Source organism: Orbicella faveolata, unplaced genomic scaffold (assembly GCF_042242905.1).
Source record: "Orbicella faveolata isolate gen_17 unplaced genomic scaffold, um_ofav_v1 contig_13, whole genome shotgun sequence".
In the NCBI taxonomy this organism is placed as follows: domain Eukaryota; kingdom Metazoa; phylum Cnidaria; class Anthozoa; order Scleractinia; family Merulinidae; genus Orbicella; species Orbicella faveolata.
Window position 1 is genome coordinate 33,021,537 of NW_028301540.1, and position 24,810 is coordinate 33,046,346.

General features: G+C 44.3%; 1 long non-coding RNA gene across 1 annotated transcript; it reads left to right on the forward strand.

Annotated features, from left to right (window-relative positions):
• The first annotated feature begins 724 nt into the window (after positions 1-724).
• On the forward strand, positions 725-2,000 carry LOC149116010 (uncharacterized). The gene is made up of 2 exons (XR_016206182.1): positions 725-1,673; positions 1,851-2,000. It is a non-coding gene; the product is annotated as an uncharacterized LOC149116010 (long non-coding RNA).
• Positions 2,001-24,810: the final 22,810 nt, after the last annotated feature.

The following is a 24,810-nucleotide window of genomic DNA, read 5'->3' on the forward strand; positions in this document are numbered from 1 at the left end:
AATTTCAAAAGTCGATCGTGACGGCTAATACTCCCGAAAGCAGAATGCAATCTGAATTTGTATTGAGAAGCACTAGCCTGCGAGCAGGCATATATTGCAGAAGAGAAAGTAGGAACGGAAAAAGGGAATTAGAACTGCCACCCAAGCCTGTTCGCCTTAAAAGAAATAAGAATCTACCTGGACTTACTTAAAAAAACCATATTACCATTAAAACGGTTAACTCTGTGCTGCTGTAACTGAGGATCATTTAATTTTTCACACAAAATGTCCTGCTGCTCTTTACAGACTTCGCAATAACTTTATAAGGAAGTGAACATGTTTGATTTGCATTAACAAGCGCAACTTAAAACCATTAAGAGTACAACTTCAACAAGTAAATAATAAATGTCTGACACTTTTTTTTGACGCCTTCAACGACACAGGCAAATATTGAACCTCCTCAAGATATGTTTTACAAGTTTTACAGTGATCAAATGAGAAGGAATGTTTTCAAATATGGCCGGGATAGGAAATTGAACGGTAAATTTGGAAAGATAATCTCAAGCCTATATAATAGAAATTTCAGATTAGAAAAATAAGGGATAGGAAATTGAACGGTAAATTTGGAAAGATAATCTTAAGCCTATATAATAGAAATTTCAGATTAGAAAAATAAAAGAATGAAACAAATGTAAATAAGCCTTTATTTTCATAGAGTAAGTTTGTCACTTTTGGTAAGCGAAACGAAGCGTTACTGAAAGCAGGTAGCTTGCGGCTCGAATAAATAATATGCAGAATTTCAAACATTATTATCTTCGGCGGTCCAGCTTTTCCTGCAGATAAACGGTTTCTTATTTTTGAGTATTTACCTTTGCGCACATTTAGATGTGTGCCAAATGTTGTTAAGCGCAAAACTATGAACCACGTCGACATCGAAGAGATCAATCTAGTGTTGAAATTATGTCAGGGTATCATGCATCTATGAACGATATCTGAGAAGCTAACAGTTATGTCAAAATGCTGCTTTTTTAATTTTCTTCTTTTTAAATCGAAATGTCTTTAAGGAAATTTTGAATACCGTAATTCAACTAAATACTGTGATGTTCAATACGGCGTTACGCGTGTAATGTGAAACCGGGGAAAAGTAACATAATGACATATCAGTTGACCTCCTGACCTCAGAGGTCAGTCGAGTCGTTAATTCAATGTACGGGGACTGATTTATTTACTCATGAGTCGACATGAGGCATATGGATATGAGAAACTAATTTTCTACGGTTTGAAGCGAATATTCTATGATGATGTAGTGTTTTTTTGATTTAGTGTTGTTTTTTTTTATTATTTTTAAATTTTATTGTAGATTTTTAATACTTGTATAGTTTTAGGTTATTTATTGTTGTAATGCGCTTTTGATCACCTGGTATGTTAAAAAGCGCACTATAAATCAATAAATTATTATTATTATTATTATTATTATTATTATTATTATTATTATTATTATTATTATTTTTAAAGGACTCTCGACCGAGCAAGACAATAGGCACCTTAAGATACCAGGACGGGACGAGCTAGGACGGCTACCGGAGGTAAATTAACTCAACGGGGCATGCGCACGAGAACTCTCGACTCATGTCTCTACCGTCCTCATCTCGTCGAGGACGCCATTTCGCCCGACGAGCCGTCGTAACGAAAACGTGAGTATTTTGCTCTTGTTTTGCCTCGATAACTGTTCCAATTGACTTTATTTTCAGTTATATTGATAGGAATGTTTATAAGGTTCACAGTTTTCGTGATTGTAGTGTAGAACACTACGTTGAGATACGAAAATGTGAATAAAAATATTCCTTGTCTGTTGGTTTGTGTTTCTGCAGTCACTGTTCAGACGCTATCACGAGTGTGCAAGCTCAATACAAACTGTATGCATTGAGAATACATCAGTGTAAGTGCAGTCGATAAAATGTTGTAAGAATGAATGACATGGAGCATCTATCGAGCAAATAAAATACACATTTTCAAACTGATGTTTAGCTTTTTTATGCTACCCGGAACTTGAAGCAACGTTTGTTTGATTTTTATGATGCTTGTTACTGACAATTACAGATGGTAATGGATCTCATTGCTTCTGTGAATAGCTTGTACGAGGTTCGAATTACTGACGTCACCGTCCTTTGCGAAAATGCACATCTTAAGCATTTTGTTTTTGGCGACACGACGGGACCCTCGAAAGTTTCCCGCGTCCACTGCCGTTGCCGTCCTGGCCTTCCCGTCCTCGTATCTTAAGGTCCCTAATGAAAACAGCCAGGACTGTGTGTGTGCCACTCAGTGTCTCATCTTAAATATAAACATTGTCGGCCTTGTCGAATTTTATGGCCGTTTATGCTTGCTGTTTTACTGGAAATATTCTACAGAACAGCTCACAAGGACACTGGGAAGTTAAAAGCTTTTGTATAGCAGCAGAAGGAACGTAAGTAACGGTGAGTCGTTGTTTCTGTTTTAAACCGTTGACTTCCAAAGAATAACCTTGTGATTTGCATAAAATTGAACTCGCTTACATGCCGTAACATTTTATTTTACTGACGGAGAACATTTTAATTCCCAGAGCTATAACTTTCCGGGTGAAAAAAACAATAACCAAGGTTTCCTAAAATGTAGATATTTTGACCAAATGATATATACCAGGGGCTATTTATACTAGTCAAAGTTGGCCTTTATTTGTTCCTTGCCAAGAGACACAAATGGCGGCTGTACAAATACCCTTCGTTACAAAGCTACAAACAAAACTTCAAGAAACTTGTTACACGACTTTAAAGTATAAGAATGAAATAATGTTTGCGCCAAGTTTTGTGTTCATAGGATTGTTTTTACGCTCTCGCTGTTTTCGTAAAGGAGCGTGAAATTCTGAACTTTTTAAGCCGCGAAAACCGCTATTATATGCAAATTTCGAACTTGCTTAAATTTTGGCCGTAAAATAAATCGTTGGAACTTTAAACTATTTTTCCATGAATAAGTTAACCCAAAGGTATGTTTTGGCGAAATAAAAGGAAAATCGATTTTTCGTGACTGTCTTCCGATTCTCGACACTCGCAGAAAATCACTCTTAATTTCTCGGCTAGCGAGTTTTAAATTTCTCGCTAGCGAGTTAACAATTTACCACTAGTGAGTTTTTAAAGACTATCAAGTTTCTCGCTAGCGAGTTTTCAATTTTGTCGCTAGTGAGTTTTCAAAAGTTCACAGGTGGGAGCGTAGGGAACTGTGGGACATTTTCCCACCTTCTCCCCCGAACCCTCGAGGTGTCAGGTTTTCGATTGAAGCGAAAGTGAAGCCCAAGTGAAGCAACAGAGGCTTATTGTAAGCTAAAAATTGTGAATCCTATCGTAAGATAGATCCTTGATAACATCGGTAGATTGGGCAGAGAGCTAGGTAACAGCCAGCCAAATCCACCTCAGACGAACGGTGGAACCATGAGCAACAAACGAACAGTTTCTGTCGAAGGTGAAGTGTCGCGAATTTTCAGGCGAAGCACAGCACAGCCCTCTCCCAGCATTTGTACCGGTAATGCTAACTTTACTAGCACTGTTAGCAATGTCATCACTACTGGTATTTCCACAGCTGCTCAGCAAGGACCAAGTAACGGCACAAATTCTACGTTGACTCCGCGCTTCAGGCTCTCATATAATTTCAATAATTCAAGGACTGGTCAAAACACTCGCAGGAAAGGCAAAGCAAAAAGTGATAAAGCACCGAATTCCAGTTTCCTTTCCAGGTATTCAGTCACAAAATTGTCAGCAAAATTGTTCTAAAAGGTCATTAAAACCAGTAAAAAACTCACAAGTTCTTCTTGGCCTTCATTGGTTGAGATTTGAACATTAGCCATATTGAATGATCACAACCTTTTAATCCCCAGGACTAATAATAATCGCCTTCTAAGTGAAGGCCTGGGAAACAGGCCTGACTCGCTAGCAAGAAATTGGAAACTCGCTAGCGAGAAATTGAAAACTCGCTGGCGATTTTCCAATTTCTTCAAGGCTAACGAGTTTTCTACATCTCGCTAGCGAGTTTCCAATTTCTCGCTAGCGAGTTTCCAATTTCTCGCTAGCGAGTTTTCAATTTCTCGCTAGCGAGTTTCCAATTTCTTGCTAGCGAGAAATTAAAAACTCGCTGGCGAGAAATTGAAAACTCGCTAGCGAGAAATGGGAAACTCGCTAGCCTTGAAGAAATTGGAAACTCGCTAGCGAGAAATTGGAAACTCGCTAGCGAGAAATTAAAAACTCGCTGGCGAGAATTTGAAAACTCGCTTGCGAGAAATTAAAAACTCGCTAGCCAGAACTGGAGCTCCCCCCCCCCCCCCAAAAAAAAAAAAACTCAACCATCACTTTAATAATTCACCCATACATGTTCTAAGCTCACCATTTAAGATTTGCAACTCGCCAAGGCTAAAAGCCGGTTGGAGCAAGACTTAAAACTCGATTGGCTTTTTGCAGTAACGGCTTGCCATAGTATTTAATATCATCGACATGCCACTGAAACAAATTATGACGCCTTCCCTGACCGCAAGACGAAAAACCCTAATAAAAGTATGTAGGGAATGTTACAAAAATTTACTACCATTTCTCTGCGGTACATACAATAGAAGCCCTGAGCGTCCCGTCATGGTCGATTTTCAGGAATTTGGGCGATATTTCTGAGTCTCAGGGACTCTAAACTAATTTGACAAGACTTTGGTTTTCAGTGAAATGGACAGAGGAAAAATTTTTGAAAGCTTGGTTATCAGCAGAATGGCCGAAATATAGCCCGTCTTTAACCCACTGAGCTAGTGACTAGAAAGTCGCCAAGACCGGGCTACGCGCAGCGTGATTTTGACTGTTTGGGTCGATTTCGAAAAACTTAAGCGATATTTCCAAGTCCCAGCGATTCTAAAGTAAATCAAATAGATTATGGTTTTAAGTGAAATGGAGAGAGGAAAAATTTTAGAACGCTTGGTTATGAGCAGTCTAGCCGAAATATAGCCCCCCTTTAACTCACTTAGTGACTAGAAATCGCTAAGACCGGGCTACGCGCAGCGTGATTTTGACCAACTTTGGGTCGATTTCCAGGAACTTGGGCGATATTTCATAGCCCTAAGGACTGTAAACTAATTCGAGAAGACTTTGGTTTTCAGTGAAATGGATAGAGGAAAAATTTTTAAACGCTTACTTTAGAGCAATCTGGCCGAAATATTAACTCACTTAGTGACTATGACAAGAAAGTCGTCGAGTCCGGCCTACGCGCTGCGTGATTTTCACCAACTTTGGGTGGATTTCCAGGAACTTGGGCGATATTTCCCGGCCCAGAGACTCTAAAATAATTCCAGAAGACTTTGGTTTTCAGTGAAATGGACAGAGGAAAAATGTTTGAACGCTTACTTAGGAGCAATCTACCCAAAATATTAACTCCCTTAGTGATTATGACTAGAAATTGGCCGACACCGGCCTACGCGCAACGTGATTTTCACCAACTTTGGGCCGATTTTCAGGAACTTGGGCGATATTTCCAGCCGTAGAGACTCTAAACTAGTTCCAGAAGACTTTGGTTTTCAGTGAAATGGACAGAGGAAAAATTTTTGAACGCTTACTTAGGAGCAATCTGCCCGAAATCTTAACTCTCTTAGTGACTATGACTGGAAATTTGCCGAGACTGGCCTACGCGAAACGTGATTTTGGCCAACTTTGGATCGATTTCCAGGAACTTGGGCGATATTTACCAGCCCTAGAGACTCTAAACTAATTCCAGAAGACTTTGGTTATCAGTGAAATGGACAGAGGAAAAATGTTTGAACACTTACTTGGGAGCAATCCGCCCAAAATATTAACTCCCATAGTGACTATAACTAGAAAGTGGCTTAGACCGGCGTACGCACAACGTGATTTTCACCAACTTTGGGCCGATTTCCAGCAACTTTGGCAATATTTCTCAGCCCAAGGGACTGTAAACTAATTTCAGAAGACTTTGGTTTTCAGTGAAATGGAGAGAGGAAACGTTTTTGAACGCTTACTTAGGAGCAATCTGCCCGAAATATTAACTCCCTTAGTGCCTATGACTAGAAAGTGGCCGAGACTGGCCTACGCGCAACGTGATTTTGGCCAACTTTGGATCGATTTCCAGGAACTTGGGCGATATTTCCCAGCCCTAATGACTCTAAACTAACCCCAGAAGACTTTGGTTTCCAGTGAAATGGACAGAGGAAAATTTTTGAACGTTTACTTAGGAACAATCTGCCCAAAATATTTACTCCCTTAGTGACTACGACTGGAAAGTGGTGGAGACCGAGCTAAGCGCAACGTGATTTTAACCAACTTTGGGTCGATTTCCAGGAACTTGGGCGATATTTTCCAGACCTAGTAACTCTAACCTAATTCAAGAAGACTTTGGTTGCAGTGAAATAGACAGAGGAACAATTTTTGAACCTTCGGTTTCGAGCTTCTAGGACAAAATGTAGTCCCACTTCATTTTAAGACTGAAAAAGTAGCCGAGACCGCCTTACGTGCAGCGTGGTTTTGACAACCTTTGGGTCGATTTCCAGGAGCTTGAGGGATATTTTCCAGTCCTGTAGACTATGAACTAACTCGTTATGGTCTTGGTTTTAAGTAAAATGGACAGAGGTAAAACCATGATCGCACGCTCGGTTTCGAGCTTCCAGGCCGAAATATAGCCCCACTTCATTTTAAAACTGAAAAAGTAGCCGAGACCGCCGTATATGCAGCTTGATTTTGACCAACTTTGGGTCGATTTCCAGGAGCTTGGGAAATATTTTCCACTCCCGGGAAGTCTGAACTAACTCCTCATGGCCCTGGTTTTGAGTGCTATGTACAGAGGTAAAACGATCGCACGCTCGGTTTCGAGCTTCTAGGCCGAAATATACCCCACTTCATTTTAAGACTGAAAAAGTAGCCGAGATCGCCTTACGCGCACTGTGATTTTGACCAACTTTGGGTCGATTTCCAGGAGCTTGGGGGATACTTCCCAGTCCCGAGGACTCTAACTAACTCGTGATGGCCTTGGTTTTCAGTGAAATGGACAGAGATAAAACGATCGCACGTTCGGTTTGGAGCTTCTAGGCGGAAATATACTGCCCCACTTCATTTTAAGACTGAAAGTCGCCGAGACCGCCTTACGCGCACCGTGATTTTAACCAGGTTTGGTTCGATTTCCAGGAAGTTGGGGGATATTTTCTTGTGCCAGTTACTCTAAACTAAGTCGTCATGGCCTTGGTTTTCAGTGAAATTGAGGGAGGTAAGACTATCGCACACTCCGTTTCGAGCTTCTAGGCCGAAATATAGCCCTACTTTATTTAAGACTCAAAAAGTAGCCCGGCCGCCTTACGCGCAGCGTGATTTAGACTAAGTTTGGGTCGATTTCTAGGAACTTGGGGGATACTTTCCAGTCTCAGGGACTCTAAAGCCGAAGTAACTCGTGATGACGTTGGTTTTCGTTAAAATGGACGGTGGTAAAACGATCGCACGCTCGGTTTTGAGATTCTAGGCCGAAATATAGCCCCACTTTATTTTAAGACTGAAAAAGTAGTCCAGACCGCATTACGCGGATCATGATTTTGAGGAAGTTTGGGTCGATTTCCAAAAACTTGGGGAATATTTTCCAGTCCCGGGGACTCTAAACTAACTCGTGATGGCCTTGATTTTCAGTGAAATTGACAGAGGAGAAATATTTGAACGCTCGGTTTCGAGCGTCTAGGCCGAAATATAGTCCCACTTCATTTTAAGATTTTAAAGGTAGCCCGAACAGCTCTACGCGCAGGGTGATTTTGACCAACTTTGGGTCTATTTCCAGGAACTTGGGGGATATTTTACAGTCCAGGGAGCTCTAAACTAACTCGTGATGGCCTTCCGGGAAATGGACAGAAAAAAAAAATACATTTAAACGCTCGGTTTCGAGCTTCGAGGCCGAAATATAGCCCCACTTCATTTTAAGACTGTAAAGGCAGCCGAGACTGCCTTACGCGCAGCCTGGTTTTGACCGACTTGGGGTCTTTTTTTTAGGAACTTTGGGGATATTTTCCAGTTCCGGGGATTCTAAACTAACTCGTGATGGTTTTGGTTTTCAGTAAAACTGACCGAGGAAAAAGATTTGAACGCTCGGTTTCGAGCTTCTAGGCCGAAATATAGCCCCACTTTATTGTAAGACTAAAAAGGTAGCCAAGAACGTCTTACGCGTAGCGTGATTTTGACCAACTTTGAATCGATTTCCAGGAACTTGGGGGATATTTTCCAGTCCCGGGTACTCTAAACTAACTCGTGATGGCCTTGGTTTTCAGTGAAATGGAGAAAGGAAAAATATTTGAACGCTCGGGTTCGAGATTCTATGCCGAAATATAGCCCCACTTGATCTTAAGACTGAAAAGGTAGCCAAAGGCGCCAAAGGTAGCCAAAAGCGCCTTACGGTTGCGAGCTTAAAATCACACTGCCCGCGCGTCGGGCAGTGTGATTTTGAGCAACTTTGGGTCGATTTCCAGGAACTTAGGGGATATTTTGCAGGCCGGGGGACTCTGAACGAACTCTTGATGGCCTTGGTTTTCAGTGAAATGGACAGAGGAAATATATTTGAACGCTCGGTTTCGAGCTTCTAGGCCGAAATATAGCCCCACTTTATTTAAGACTGAAAAGATACCCAAGATCGACTAACCCGCAGCGTGATTTTGACCACTTTTGGGTCGATTTCCTGGAACTTGGGAGATATTTTCTAGTCCCGAGGACTCTGAACTACTTTGTGATGGCCTTTAATTTCAGTGAAATGGAGAGAGGAAAAATATTTGAACGCTCGGGTTCGAGATTCTATGCCGAAATATAGCCCCACTTGATCTTAAGACTGAAAAGGTAGCCAAAAGCGCCTTACGCGCAGCGTGATTTTTAAGAACTTTGGGTCGATTTCCAAGAGCTTGGGGGATATTTTCCAGTCCAGGGGACTCTAAAAAAACTCGTGACGGCCTTGGTTTTCTGTGATATGGACAGAAAAAATATTTGAACGCTCGGTTTCGAGCTTCTAGGCCAAAATATAGCCCAACTTCATTTTAAGACTGAAAAGGTAGCCGAGTCAGCGTTACGCGCAACGTGATTTTGACCAACGTTGTGTCAAACTCTAGGAACTTGGGGGATCTTTTCCAGTCCCAGGGACTCTAAAATAACTCGTGATAGCCTTGCTTTCGGTGAGATAGACAGAGGAAAAATATTTGAACGCGCCGTTTCGAGCTTCTAGGCCGAAATATAGCCCCACTTTATTTTGACTGAAAAGATACTCAAGAGCGACTTACGCGCAGCGTGATTTTGACCAACTTTTTGTCGATTTCCAGGAACTTGGGGTATATTTTCCAGTTCTGAGCACTCTAAAGTAACTCGTGAAGGCCTTGGTTTTAAGTTGAATGGACAGAGGAAAAATATTTGATGGCTCGATTTCGAGCGTCTAGACCTAAATATATCCCTAATCCATTTTATGACATCAAAGTTAGGCCAGACCGCTCTATGCGCAGCGTGATTTTGACCAACTTTGGGTCGATTTCCAGGAACTTGGGGGATATTTTCTAGTACCGGAGACTCTGAACTAACACGTGATGGCCTTGGATTTCAGTGAAATGGAGAGAGGGAAAATATTTGAACGCTTGGTTTCGAGCTTCTAGGCCAAAATATAGCTCCACTTCATCTTAAAACTCAAAAGGTAGGCAAAACCGCCTTACGCGCAGGGTGATTTTCAACAACTTTGGGTCGATTTGCAGGCACTAGGGGGATCTTTTGCAGTCCCGCGGACTCTAAAATAGCTCGTGATGGCCCTGGTTTTTTGTGAAATGGACAGAGGAAAAATATTTGAACGCTCGGTTTCGAGCTTTTAGGCCGAAATATAGCCCCACTTCATTTTAAGACTGAAAAGGTAGCCGAGTCCGCCTTACGCGTAGCGTGATTTTGACCAACTTTGTGTCGAGTTCCAGGAACTTGGGGGATATTTTCCAGTCTCAAGGACTCTAAACTAACTCGTGATAGCCTTGGTTTTCGGTGAAATAGACAGAGGAAAAGTATTTGAACGCTCGGTTTAGAGCTTCTAGGCCGAAATATAGCTCCACCTCATTTTAAAACTCAAAAGTTAGCCCAGTCCGCCTTACGCGTAGCGTAATTTTGACCAACTTTGGGTCGATTTCCAGTAACTTGGAGGATATTTTCTAGTCCCCGGGACTCTAAACTAACCCGTGATGGCCTTGGTTTTCAGGAAAATTGACAGAGAAAAAAGATTTACACGTTCGGTTTCAAGCTTCTAGGCGAAAATATAGCCCCACTTCCTTTTAAGACTGAAAAGGTATCCGAGACGACGTTACACGCAGCTTGATTTTGATCAACTTTGGGTCGATATCCAGGAACTTGGGGGACAGTTTCCAGTCCCGGGGACTCTAAGCCAACTCGTAATTGCCTTGGTTTTCAGTGAAATGGAGAGAGGAAAATAATTCAACGCCCGGTTTCGAGCTTCTAGGCCAAAATACAGCGCAACTTTATTTTAGGACTATAAAGGTAGCCGAGACCGCCATACGCGCAGCGTGATTTTAAACAACTTTGGGTTGATTTCCAAGAACTTGGGGGATATTCTCCAATCTCAGGGACTCTAAACTAACTCGTGATGCCCTTGGTTTTCAATGAAATGGAGAGAGGGAAAATATTTGAACGCTTGGTTTCGAGCTTCTAGGCCAAAATATAGCTCCACTTCATCTTAAAACTCAAAAGGTAGGCAAAACCGCCTTACGCGCAGGGTGATTTTCAACAACTTTGGGTCGATTTGCAGGCACTAGGGGGATCTTTTGCAGTCCCGCGGACTCTAAAATAGCTCGTGATGGCCCTGGTTTTTTGTGAAATGGACAGAGGAAAAATATTTGAACGCTCGGTTTCGAGCTTTTAGGCCGAAATATAGCCCCACTTCATTTTAAGACTGAAAAGGTAGCCGAGTCCGCCTTACGCGTAGCGTGATTTTGACCAACTTTGTGTCGAGTTCCAGGAACTTGGGGGATATTTTCCAGTCTCAAGGACTCTAAACTAACTCGTGATAGCCTTGGTTTTCGGTGAAATAGACAGAGGAAAAGTATTTGAACGCTCGGTTTAGAGCTTCTAGGCCGAAATATAGCTCCACCTCATTTTAAAACTCAAAAGTTAGCCCAGTCCGCCTTACGCGTAGCGTGATTTTGACCAACTTTGGGTCGATTTCCAGTAACTTGGAGGATATTTTCTAGTCCCCGGGACTCTAAACTAACCCGTGATGGCCTTGGTTTTCAGGAAAATTGACAGAGAAAAAAGATTTACACGTTCGGTTTCAAGCTTCTAGGCGAAAATATAGCCCCACTTCCTTTTAAGACTGAAAAGGTATCCGAGATGACGTTACACGCAGCTTGATTTTGATCAACTTTGGGTCGATATCCAGGAACTTGGGGGACAGTTTCCAGTCCCGGGGACTCTAAGCCAACTCGTAATTGCCTTGGTTTTCAGTGAAATGGAGAGAGGAAAATAATTCAACGCCCGGTTTCGAGCTTCTAGGCCAAAATATAGCGCAACTTTATTTTAGGACTATAAAGGTAGCCGAGACCGCCATACGCGCAGCGTGATTTTAAACAACTTTGGGTTGATTTCCAAGAACTTGGGGGATATTCTCCAATCCCAGGGACTCTAAACTAACTCGTGATGCCCTTGGTTTTCAATGAAATGGACAGAGGGAAAATATTTGAACGCTTGGTTTCGAGCGTCTAGGGCGAAATATAGCCCCACTTCACGTTAAGAGTGAGAAAAGGTAGCCGAGACCGACTTACGCGCACAGTGATTTTCACCAAGTTTAGGTCGATTTCCAGGAACTTGCGGGATATTTTCCAGTCCTGGGGACTCTAAACTAACTCGTGATGGCTTGGTTTTCAGTCAAATGGAGAGAGGAAAAATATTTGAACGCTCAATCTCGAGCTTTTAGGCCGAAATATAGCCCCACTTCATTTTAAGAATGCGAAAGAGTAGCTGAGACCGCCTTACGCGCAGGGCGATTTTCACCAAATTTCGGTCGATTCCCAGGAACTTGCGGGATATTTTCCAGTCCCGGGGACTCTAAACTAAGTTGTGATGCGCTTGGTTTTCAGTGAAATGGACACAGAGGAAAAATATTTGAACGCTCGGTTTGGAGCTTCTAGTCCGAAATATAGCCCCACTTCACTTTAAACGGGAGAAAAGGTAGCCTAGACCGCCCTACGCGTAGGGCGATTTTCACCAACTTTGGGTCGATTTCCAAGAACTCTCGCGATATTTTTCAGTCCCGGGGACTCTAAACTAACTCGTGATGGCCTTGGTTTTCAGTAAAATGGAGAGAGGAGAAAGATTTGAAGTCTCGGTTTCGAGCTTCTAGGCCGAAATATAGCCCCACTTCATTTTAAGAGTGAAAAAAGGTAGCCGAGACCGCCTTACGCGGAGCGCAATTTTTACCAACTTTGGGCCCTTTTGCAGGAACTTGCGGGACAATTTCCAGTCCTGGTGTCTCTAAACTAACTCGTGAACGCCTTAATTTTCAGTGAAATGGACAGAGGAAAAATATTTGAACTCTCGGTTTCGAGCTCCTGGGCCGAAATATACCCCAATTTTACTTAAACAGTGAGAAAAGGTAGCCGAGACCGGCTTACCCGCAGGGCGATTTTCACCAACTTTGGGTCGGTTTACATAGCCCCACTTCACTTTAAGTCTGATACAGTAGCCGAGACCGCCTTACGCCCTTCGTGATTTTCACGAACTTCGGCTCGATTTCCCGGAACTTGGGGAATATTTTCCAGTCGCGAGGACTCTAAACTAACTACTGATGGCCTTTGTTTGCAGTGAAATTGACACAGCAAAACTTTTTGAACGCTTACTTTCGAGCCTCTGGCCGAAATATAGCCCCACTTCACTTTAAGACTGATAGAGTAGCCGAGACCGTCTTACGCGCATCGCGATTTTCACCAACTTTGCCTCGATTTCCTGAAACTTGGGGGATATTCTCCAGTCCCGGGGACTCTAAAGTAACTCCTGATGGTCTTGGTTTGTAGTGAATTGACCACAGCAAAACTTTTTGAACGCTAACTTTCTAGCTTCAGGGCCGAAATATAGCCCCACTTCAGTTTAAGACTGATAGAGTAGCCGAGACCGCCGTACGCGCGTCGTGATGTTCACCAACTTCGGCTCGATTTCCCGGAACTTGCGGGATATTTTCCAGTCCCGAGGACTCTAAACTAACTCCTGATGCCCTTGGTTACCAGTGAAATTGACACAGCAAAACTTTTTTGAACGCTCACTTTCGAGCTTCTGGGCCGAAATATAGCCCTACTTCACCTTAAGAGTGATAGAGTAGCCGAGAGCGCCTTGCGCGCATCGTGATTTTCACCAACTTGGGCTCGATTTTCCGGAACTTGGGGGATATTTCCCAGTCCCGGGGACTCTAAACTAACTTTTGATGGCCTTGGTTACCAGTAAAATGGACACAGCAAAACTTTTTGAACGCTCACTTTCGAGCTTCTGGGCCGAAATATAGCCCCACTTGACTTTACGACTCATAGAGTAGCCGAGACCGCCTTCCACGCATCGTGATTTTCACCAACTTCGGCTCGATTTCCTCGAACTTGGGGGATGTTTTTTACTCGCGGGGACTCTAAACTAACTTCTGATAGCCTTGGTTTGCAGTGAAATGGACACAGCAAAACTATTTAAACGCTCACTTTCGAGTTTTTGGGCCGAAATATAGCTCCACTTCATTCTAAGACTCAGAGTAGCCGAGACCGCCTTGCGTGCATCGTGATTTTGACCAACTTCGGTCAAAGAGTAGCAGTCTCGGCTACTCTGAGTCTTAGAATGAAGTGGAGCTATATTTCGGCCCAAAAACTCGAAAGTGAGCGTTTAAATAGTTTTGCTGTGTCCATTTCACTGCAAACCAAGGTTATTAGGAGTTAGTTTAGAGTCCCCGGGACTGGAAAATATCCCCCAAGGTTCGGGAAATCGAGCCGAAGTTGGTCAAAATCACGAGGCGCGTAAGGCGATCTCGGCTACTCTATCACTCTTAATGTGAAGTGGGGCTATATTTCGGCTCAGAAGCGCGAAAGTGAGCATTCCAAATGTTTTCCTGCGTCCATTTAACTGCAAACCAAGGTCATCAGGAGTTAGTTTAGAGTCCCCGGGAATGGAGAGTATCCCCCATGTTCCGGGGAATCGAGCCAAAGTTGGGTAAAATCACGATGCGCGTAAAGCGGTCTCGGCTACTCTATCAGTCTTAAAGTGATGTGGGGCTATCTTTCGGCCCAGAAGCTCGAAAGACTGCAAGCCAAGACATTGCAAGCCAAGGCCATTAGGAGTTTGTTTAGAGACTCCGGGACTGCAAAATATCCCCCAAGTGCCGGGAAATCGAGCCGAAGTTGGTCAAAATTACGACGCGCGTAAGGCGGTCTCGCCTACTCTATCAGTCTTAAAGTGAAGTGGGGCTATATTTCGGCCCAGAAGCTCGAAAGTGAGCTTTAAAAAGTTTTGCTGGGTCCATTTCACTGGTAACCAAGGCCATCAGGAGTTAGTTTAGAGGCCCCAAGACTGGAAAATATCCCCCAAGTTCCGGGAAATCGAGCCGAAGTTGGTGAAAATCACGAGGCGCGTAAAGCGGTCTTGGCTACTCCATCAGTCTTAAAGTGAAATTGGGCTATATTTCTGCCCAGAAGCGCGAAAGTGAGCGTTCAAAAAGTTTTGCTGTGTCCATTTCACATTAAACAAACGCCATCAGGAGTTAGTTTAGAGTCCTCGGGACTGGAAAATATCCCCCAAGTTTCGGGAAGTCGAGCAGAACTTGGTCAAAATCACCATGCGCGCAAGGTGTTCTCGGGTACTCTATCAGTCTTAAAGTGAAGTGGGGCTGTATTTCGACCTAGAAGCTCGAAACCGAGCGTTCAAAAAGTTTTGCTGTGTCCATTTTACTGCAAACCGAGGGCATCAAAGCTACTTTGGAGTCCCCGGGACTGGAAAATATCCCCCAAGTTCCGGGAAATCGAGCTGAAGATAGTCAAAATCACGATGCGCGCAACGCGGTCTCCGCAACTCTATCAGTTTTACATTGAAGTGGGGCTTTGTATCGGCCGAGAGGCTCGAAAGTGAGCGTTCAAAAAGTTTTCCTGTGTCCGTTTCACTGCAAACCAAGGCCAACAGGAGTTAGTTTAGTGTCCTCAGGACTGGAAATTATCCCCCCAAGTTCTGGGAAATCGAGGCGAAGTTGGTCAAAATCATGATGCGCGTAACGCGGTCTGGGCTAGTCTTTCAGTCTTAAAGTGAAGCGAGGCTATATTTCGGGCCAGAAGGTCGAAAATGAATGTTAAAAAAGTTTTGCTGTGTCCATTTCACTGTAAACCAAGGCCATCAGGATTTAGTTTAGAGTCCCCGGGACTGGAAAATATCCCCCAAATTCCGGTAAAATCCAACCGAAGTTGGTCAAAATCAGGATGCGCGCAAGGCGGTCTCGGCTACTCTATGAGTCTTAAAGTTAAGTGGGTCTATATTTCGACCGAGAAGCTCGAAACCAACCGTTCAAAAAGTTTTGTTGTGTCCATTTCACTGCAAACCAAGGCCATCAGGAGTTAGTTTAGAGTCCGCGGGACTGGAAAATATCCCCCAAGTTCCGGGAAATGAAACCGAAGTTGGTGAAAATCACGATACGCGCAAGGCGGTCTGGGCTATTCTCTGAGTCTTAAAATGAACTGGGGCTATACTTTGGGCGAGAAGCTCAAACCGAGCGATCAAAAAGTTTTGCTGTGTCCATTTCACTGCAAACCAAAACCATCAGGAGTAAGTTTAGGGTCCCTGGGACTGGAAAATATCCTCCAAGTTCCGGGAAATCGAACCGAAGTTGGTCAAAATCACGATGCGGCCAAGGCGGTGTCGGCTACTCTACGGATCTTAAAGTGAAGTGGGGCTATATTTCGGCCCAGAGGCTCGAAAGTAAGCGTTCAAAAAATTTTGCACTGTCCATTTCACATCAAACCAAGGTCATCAGGAGTTAGTTTAGAGTCCCCGGGACTGGAAAATATCCCCCAAGTTCTGGGAAATCGAGCCGAAACTGGTCAAAATCACGATGCCCGGAAGGCGGTCTCACCTACTCTATGAGTCTTAGCGCGAAGTGGGGCTATATTACGGCCCAGAAGCTCGAATCCGAGCGTTCAAAAAGGATTTGCTGTGTCCATTCCACTCCAAACCAAGGCCATCAGGGGTTAGTTTAGAGTCCCTTGGACTGAAATATATCCACCAAGTTCCGGGAAATCGAGCCGAAGTTGATCAAAATCACGATGCGCGTAAGGCGGTCTCAGGTACTCTATGAATCTTTAAGTAAAGTGGGGCTATATTTCAGCCCTAAAGCTCGAAAGTGAGCGTTTAGCAAGTTTTGCTGTGTCCTTTTTACTCCAAACCAAGACCATCAGGAGTTAGTTTAGATTCCCCGAAACTGGAAAATATCCCCCAAGTTCCGGGAAATCGAGCCGAAGTTGGTCAAAATCACGATGCGCGCAAGGCGGTCTCGGCTACTTTATGAGTGTTAAAGTAAAGTGGGGCTGTATTTCGGCCCAGAAGCTCGAAAGTAAGCGTTCAAAATGTTTTTCTGTGTCCATTTCACTGCAAACCAACGCCATCAGGAATTAGTTTAGATTCCCGGGGATTGGAAAATAGCCCTTCAGTTCCGGGAAATCGAGCAAAACTTGGTCAAAAATCACGATGCACGGAAGGTGGTCTCGCCTAGTCTATGAACCTTAAAACAAGGTGGGGGTATATTTCGGTGATGAAGGTCGAGACCGAGCGTTCAAAAAAGTTTTACGGTGTCCATTTCACGGTAAACCAAGGCCCTGAGGAGTTAGTTTAGAGTCCGCGGGACTGGAAAATATCCCCTAAGTTCCGGGAAATCGAGTCGAAGTTGGTCAAAATTACAATGCGCGCAAGGCGGTCTCGGTTACTCTATCAGTCTTAAAGTGACGTGGGGCTGTATTTCGACCTAGAAGCTCCAAACCAAGCATTCAAAAAGTTTTGCTCTGTGCATTTTACTGCAAACCAAGGCCATCAGGAGTTAGTTTAGAGTCCCCGAGACTGGAAAATATGACCTAAGTTCCGGGAAATCGAGCAGAAGTTGGTCAAAATCACGATGCGCTCAAGGCGGTCTCTGCTACTCTATGAGTCTTAAAGTGAAGTGGGGCTATATTTCGGCCAGAAGCTCGAAAGTGAGCGTTAAAAACGTTTTGCTGTGTCCATTTCACTACAAACCACGGAAATCAGGGGTTAGTTTAGAGTCCCCAGGACTGGAAAATATCCCCCAAGTTCCTGGAAATCGAGCCGAAGTTGGTCAAAATCACGATGCGCGTAAGGCGCTCTCGCCTACTCTTTCAGTCTTAAAGTGAAGTGGGGCTACATTTTTGCCCAGACGCTCGAAAGTGAGCGTTCAAAAAGTTTTGCTTTATTCATTTCACTGCTGGAACTGGAGAATTTCCTCCAAGGTCTGAAAAATCGAGCCGTAGTTGGTGAAAATCACTAGGCGCGTAAGGCGGTCTCGGCCACTCTATCAGTCTAAGTGTAGTCGGGCTATATTTCGGCCCAGAAGCTCAAAAGTGAGCGTTCATAAAAGTTTTGCTGTGTCCATTTCACTGCAAACCAAGGCCATCAGGAGTTAGTTTAGAGTCCCCGGGACTGGAAAATATCCTTCAAGTTCCAGGAAATTGAGCCGAAGTTTGTCAAAATCCCGATGCGCGTAAGACGGTCTCGGGTACTCTATGATTCCTAAAGTGAAGTGGGTTTCAAGCTTCCAGGCCGAAATATAGCCACACTTCACTTTAAGACTCATTGAGTCGCCGGAACTTGTGGGATATTTTGCAGTCCCGGGGACTCTAAACTAACTCGTGATGGTCTTAGTTTTCAGTGAAATGGACACAGGTAAAAGGAGCGCACGCTCGGTGTCGAGCTTTTAGGCTGAAATATAGCCCCACTTCATTTAAAGACTGAAAGAGTAAACGAAACCGCCTTACGCGGATCGTGATTTTGAGTAAGTTTGGCTCGATCTGCTGGAACTTGGGGAATATTTTCTAGTCCCGGGGACTCTAAACTACCTCACGATGGCCTAAGATTTCAGTGAAATGGACAGAGATTAAAGGAGCGCATGCACGGTCTCGATCTTCTAGGCGGAAATATAGCCCCACTTTATTTTAAGACTGAAAGAAAAGCCGAGACCGCCTTACGCGCATCGTGATATTGCGCCACTTTGGCTCAATTTGCAGGAACTTTTAAGACTGAAAGAGTAGCCAAGACCGCCTTACGTGCATCGTGATTTTCACCAAGTTCGGCTCGATTTCCCGGAACTTGGGGGATATTTTCCAGTTTCGGGGACTCTAAACTAACTCCTGATGGCCTTGGTTTGCAGTGAAATGGACACAGCAAAAGTTTTTGAACACTCATTTTCGAGCTTCTAGGCCGAAATACAGCCCTACTTTACTTTAAGACTGAAAGAGTAGCCGAGACCGCCTTACGCGCATCGTGATTTTGACCAAATTGGGCTCGATTTCCCGGAACTTTTGGACCACTTTCCAGTGCCCGGGACTATAAACTAACTCCTGATGGCCTTGGTTTGCAGTGAAATGGACACAGCAAAACTTTTTGAACGCTCACTTTCGAGCTTCAGGGCCCAAAAGGGCCCCACTTTACTTTAAGACTGAAAGAGTAGCCGAGACCGCCTTACGCGCATGGTAATTTTTAACCTCTTCGGCTCGACTTGCCAGAACTTGGGGGATACTTTCCAGTCTCGGGACTCTAAACTACCTCCTGATGGCTTTAGTTTTTAGTGAAATTGAATAAGGTAAAAGGAGCGCACGCTCCGTGTCGAGTTTCTACGCCAAAATATAGCCCACCTAATTTTAAGAGTGAAAGAGTAGCTGAGACCGCCTTACGCGAATCGTGATTTTCAGCAACTTCGGCTTGATTTCCCGAAACTTAGGGGATATTTTCCAGTCGCGGGAGTTCTTAACTAACTCCTGATGGTCTTTGTTTGCAGTGAAATGGACACAGCAAAACTTTTTAAACGCTCACTTTTGAGTTTCTGGGCCAAAATCTAGCCCAACTTTCCTTTAAGACTTATAGAGTAGCCGAGACCCGATTACGCGCATGTTGATTTTGACCAACTTTGGCTCGATTTCCCGGAGCTTGGGGGATATTTTCCTGCCCGGGGACTCTAAAATCACTCCTGATGGCTTTGGTTTGCAGTGAAATGGACACAGCAAAACGTTTTGAACTCTCATTCTCGAGCTTCTCTGCCAAAATAGAGCCCCACTTCACTTTAAGACTGAAAGAGTAGCCGAGAGCGTCTTACGCACGTCGTGATTTTCACCCTTTTTGGCTCGAGTTTCCGGAAATTGGGGCATATTTTCCAGTCCTGGTGACTCTAAACTAACTCCTGATTGCCTTGGTTTGCAGTTAAACGGACACAGCAAAACTTTTTGAAGGCTCAGTTTCGAGCTTCTGGGCCGAAATATAGCCCACTTCACTTTAAGACTGAAAGAGTAGCCGAGACCACCTTACGCGTATCGTGATTTTGAGCAACTTTGGCTTGATTTGCCAAAACTTGGCGGATATTTTGTAGTCCCGGGGACTCTAAACCAACTCCTAATGGCGTTAGTTTTCAGTGACATGGACAAAACTGAAAGAGCGCACGCTCGGTCTCGAGCTTCTAGGCCGAAGTATAGCTTTTTATTTTAAGTTAAAAGAGTAGCCAAGACCGCCTTACGCGCATCGTGATTTTGGGCAACTTTGGCTTCATTTGCCAAAACTTGGGGGATATTTTGTAGTCCCGGGGACTATAAACTACCTCCTGATGGCCTTAGTTTTAAGTGGAATGGACACAGGTAAAAAGAGCGCACGCTCGCCATTAAGCTTCTAGACCGAAATATAGCCCCACTTCATTTTAAGTTAAAAGACTAGCCAAGGCTTACGCGCATCGTGATTCTGAGCAAGTTTCTCTTGATTCGCTTGAACTTGGGGGATCTTTTCCAGTCCCGAAGACTATCAACTAACTTCTGATGGCCTTAGTTTTCACTGAAATCGACACAGGTAAAAGGAGGGCACGGTCAGTGTCAAGCTTCCAGGCCGAAATATAGCCCCACTTCACTTTAAGACTTAAAGAGTAGCCGAGACCGCCTTACGCGCATCGTGATTTTGAGCAATTTGGGCTCCATTTAACCGAACTTGGGTGATATTTTCCAGTCCCGGGAACTCTAAACTAACTCTTGATGCCCTTAGTTTTCAGTGAAATGGACACAGGTAAAAGGAGTGTACGCTCGGTGTCGAGCTTGTAGGCCAAAATATAGCCCCACTTCATTTTAAGACTGAAAGAGTAGTGGAGACCGCCTTACGTGCATGGTTATTTTGAGCTACTTTGGCTCCATTTTGCCGAAACTTGGGGGATATTTTCCAGTACCGGGGACAGACCCGGTGACTCTAAACTAACTCCTGATGGCCTTGGTTTGATGTGAAATAGACACAGCAAGACTGTTTGAACGCTCACTTTTGAGCTTCTGGGCCGAAATATAGCCCCACTTCACTTTAAGACTGAAAGAGTAGCCGAGACCGCCTTACGATCGTGATTTTAACAAACTTCGGCTCGATTGCCCGAAATTCGGGAGATATGTTCCCGTCCAGGATGGCCTTGGTTTGCAGTAAAATAAACACAGCAAAACTTTTTGAACGCTCACTGTGTCCACTTCACTCCAAACCAAGGCCGTCCGGAATTAGTTTAGAATCCCCGGGAGTGGAAAATATCTCCTAAGTTCCAGGAAATCGAGCCGAAGTTGATCAAAATCACGATGCGCGTAACGCGCTCTCGGCTACTCTCTCAGTCTTAAACTTAAGTAGGGCTATATTTCGGCCCATAAGCTCGAAAGTGAGCGTTTGAAATCTTTTGCTGCGTTTATTTTACTGCAAACCAAGGCCATCAGGACATAGTTTAGAGTCCCCGATACTGGAAAATATCCCCCAAGTTCCGGGAAATTGAGCCGAATTTGGTCAAAATCCCGATGCGCGTAAGGCTATCTCGGCTACTCTTTTAGTCTTAAAGTGAAGTGGGGCTATATTTCGGCGAAGAAGCTCGAAAGTGACCGCTCAAAAAGTTTTGCTTTCTCCATTTCACTGCAAACCAAGGATATCAGGAGTTAGTGTAGTGTCCCCGGCACTGGCAAATATCCCCCAAGCACCAGGAAATAGAGCCGAAGTTGAACAGAATCACTATGCGCGTAAGGCCGTTTCGGCTACTCTTTCAGTCTTAAAGTGAAGTGGGGCTATATTTCGGCCTGGAAGCTTGACACTGACCGTGCCCTCCTTTTACCTGTGTCGATTTCAGTGAAAACTAAGGCCATCAGAAGTTAGTTGATAGTCTTCGGGACTGGAAAATATCCCCCAAGTGCCGGCGTATTAAGAGAAACTTGCTCAAAATCACGATGCGGGTAAGGTGGTCTTGGCTAGTCTTTTAACTTTAAATGAAGTGGGGCTATATTTCGGCCTAGAAGCTTAATGCCGACCGTGCGCTCTTTTTACCTGTGTCCATTTCACTTAAAACTAAGGCCATCAGGAGTTAGTTTATAGTCCCCGGGACTACAAAATATCCCCCAAGTTTTGGCAAATCAAGCCAAAGTTGCTCAAAATCACGATGCGCGTAAGGCGGTCTCGGCTACTCTTTCAGTCTTAAAATGAAGTGTGGCCATATTTCGGCCTAGAAGGTCGACACCAAGCGTGCGCTCCTTTTACCTGTGTCCATTTCACTGAAAACTAAGGCCATCACTAGTTAGTTTAGAGTCCCTTGGACCGGAAAGTATCCCCCAGGTTCCGGCAAATCAAGCCAAAGTGGCTCAAAATCACGATGCCCGAAGGCGGTCTCGGCTACTCTTTAAGTCTTAAAGTAAAGTGGGGCTATATTTCGGCCTAGAAGCTTGACACTGACCGTGCGCTCCTTTTACCTGTGTCGATTTCAGTGAAAAATAAGGCCATCAGAAGTTAGTTTATAGTCTTCGGGACTGGAAAATATCCCCCAAGTTCCGGCGAATCAAGCCAAACTTGCTCAGAATCACGATGCGCGTAAAATGGTCTTGGCTACTCTTTTAACTTAAAATGAAGTGGGGCTATATTTCGGCCTAGAAGCTCAATACCGAGCGTGCTCTCTTTTTACCTGTGGCCATTTCACTTAAGACTAAGGCCATCAGGAATTAGTTTATAGTCCCCGGGACTGCAAAATATCCCCCAAGTTTTGACAGATCAAGCCAACGTTGCTCAAAATCACGATGCGCGTAAGGCGGTCTTGGATACTCTTTTAACTTAAAATAAAACGCTATACTTCGGCCTAGAAGCTCGACACCGAGCGTGCGCTCTTTCACCTTTGTCCATTTCACTGAAAACTAAGGCCATCAGGAGTTAGTTTAGAGTCCTCGGGACTGGAAAATAAACCCAAGTTGCGGCAAATGCAGCCAAAGTAGCTCAAAATCACGATGGGCGTAAGGGAATCTTCGCTACTCTTTTAACTCAAAGTAAAGCGGACCTCTATTTTGGCCTAGAAGCACGACACCGAGCGTGCGCTCCTTTTACCTGTGTCCATTTCACTAAAAACTAAGTCGACGAGGAGTTACTTTCGAGTCCCCGGGACTGGAAAATATCCCCCAAGTTCCACCAAATCGAGCCAAAGTTGCTCAAAATCACGATGCGCGTAAGGCGGTCACGGCTACTCTTTCAGTCTTAAAATGAAGTGGGGCTATATTTCTGCCTAGAAGCTCGACACCGGGCGAGGGCCCCTTTTACTTGTGTCCATTTCATTGAAAACTAAGGCCATCAGAAGTTAGTTTAAAGTCCCCGGGCCTGGAAAATACCGCCCAAGTTCCGGCAAATCGAGGAAAAGCTGCTCAAAATCACGATGCGCGTGCGAAGGTCTCGGCTACTCGTTCAGTCTTGAAATAAAGCTGGGCTATATTTCGGCCTATTAGCTCGAAACCGACCGTGCGCTCCTTTTATCTCAGTCCGTTTCAGTGGAAACTAAGGCCATCAGGAGTTACTTTAGAGTCCCTTGGTGTGGAAAATATCCCCCAACTTCCGGAAATCGAGCCAAAGTTGCTCAAAATCACGATGCGCAAAAGGCGGTCTCCGCTACTCTTTCAGTCTTAAAATGAGGCAAGGCTACGTTTCGGCCTAGAAGCTTGACACCGAGCGTGCGCTACTTTTACGTGTGTCCATTTCACTGAAAACTACGGCAATCAGGAGTTAGTTTAGAGTTCCCAAAACTGGAAAATATCGCCCAAGTTCCGACAAATCGAGCCATAGTGGCTCAAAATCACGATGCGCGTAAGGCGGTCTCGTCTACTCTTTCAGCGTTAACATGAAATGGGCTATATTTCGGTCCAGAAGCTCGAAAGTGGACGTTCAAATGTTTTGCTGTGTTCATTTCACTGCAAACCAAGGCCAACAGGAAATAGCTTACAGTCCCCGGGACTGGAAAATATCATCCAAGTTCCGGGAAATCCAGTCGAAGTAGGTGAAAACCACGTTTCGCGCAAGGCGGTTTCGGCTACTCTTTCAGTCTTAAAGTGAATTGGGGCTATATTTCGACTAAGAAGCTCCAAAGTGAGCGTTCAAAAAGTTTTGCTCTGTCCATTTCACTCGAAACCAAGACCATCAGGAGTTAGTGTGGAGTCCCCGAGACTGGAAAATATCACTCCGGTTCCGGATAATCAAGCCGAAATTGGTCAAAATTACGATGCGCGTAAGGCCGTCTCGGCTACTCTTTCAGTCTTAAAGTGGAGTGGGGCTATATTTCGGCCCAAAAGCTCGAAAGTGAGCATTCAAAAAGTTTTGCATTGTCCATTTCACTGCAAACCAAGGCTGTCAGGAGTTAGCTTAGAGTCCGGAGATTTGGAAATTATTCCCCAAGTCCCGGGAAATCGAGCGTAAGTTGGTCAAAATCACGATGCGGGCAAGGACGTTTTGCCTACTCTTTCAGTCTTAAAGTGAAGTGGGGCTATATTTCGTCCCAGAAGCTTGAAAGTGAGCGTTCAAAAAGTTTTGCTGTGTCCATATCACTGCAAACCAAGGTAATCAGGAGTTAGTTTAGAGTCCCCGGGACTGGAAAATATCCCCCCAGCTCGGGAAATCGAGCTGAACTTGGTCAAAATAACGATGCGCGGAAGCCGGTCTCGGCTACTCTTTCAGTGTTAAAGTGGAGTGGGGCTATATTTTGGCCCAGAAGCTCGAAAGAGAACGTTGAAAAAGTTTTGCTGTGTCCATGTCACTCCAAACCAAGGCTATCAGGAGTTCGTTTAGAGTCCCCTGGACTGGAAAATATTTCCTAATTTCCAGGAATTCGAGCCGAAGTTGGTTAAAATCACGATGGGCGTAGGGCGGTCTTGGCTACTCTTTTAGTCTTAAAGTGAAGTGGTGCTCTATTTCGGCCGAGAAGCTCGAAAGTGAGCGTTCAAAAAGTTTTCGTCTATCCATTTCACTGCAAACCGAGGCCATCAGGACTTAGTTTCGAGTCCCCGGGACTGGAAAATATCCCCAAAAATCCGGGAAATCGAGCCGAAGTTGCTCAAATCCACGATGCGCGTAGCCCGTCTCAGCTACTCTCTCAGTTTTAAAGAGGTGTGGCTATATTTTTGCAAAGAAGCTCGAAAGTAAGCCTTCAAAACGTTTTTCTGTGTCCATTTCACTGCAAACCAAGGCTATCAGGAGTTAGTTTAGATTCCGCGGGACTGGAAAATATCCCTAAAGTTGCGGGAAATCGAACTAACGTTGG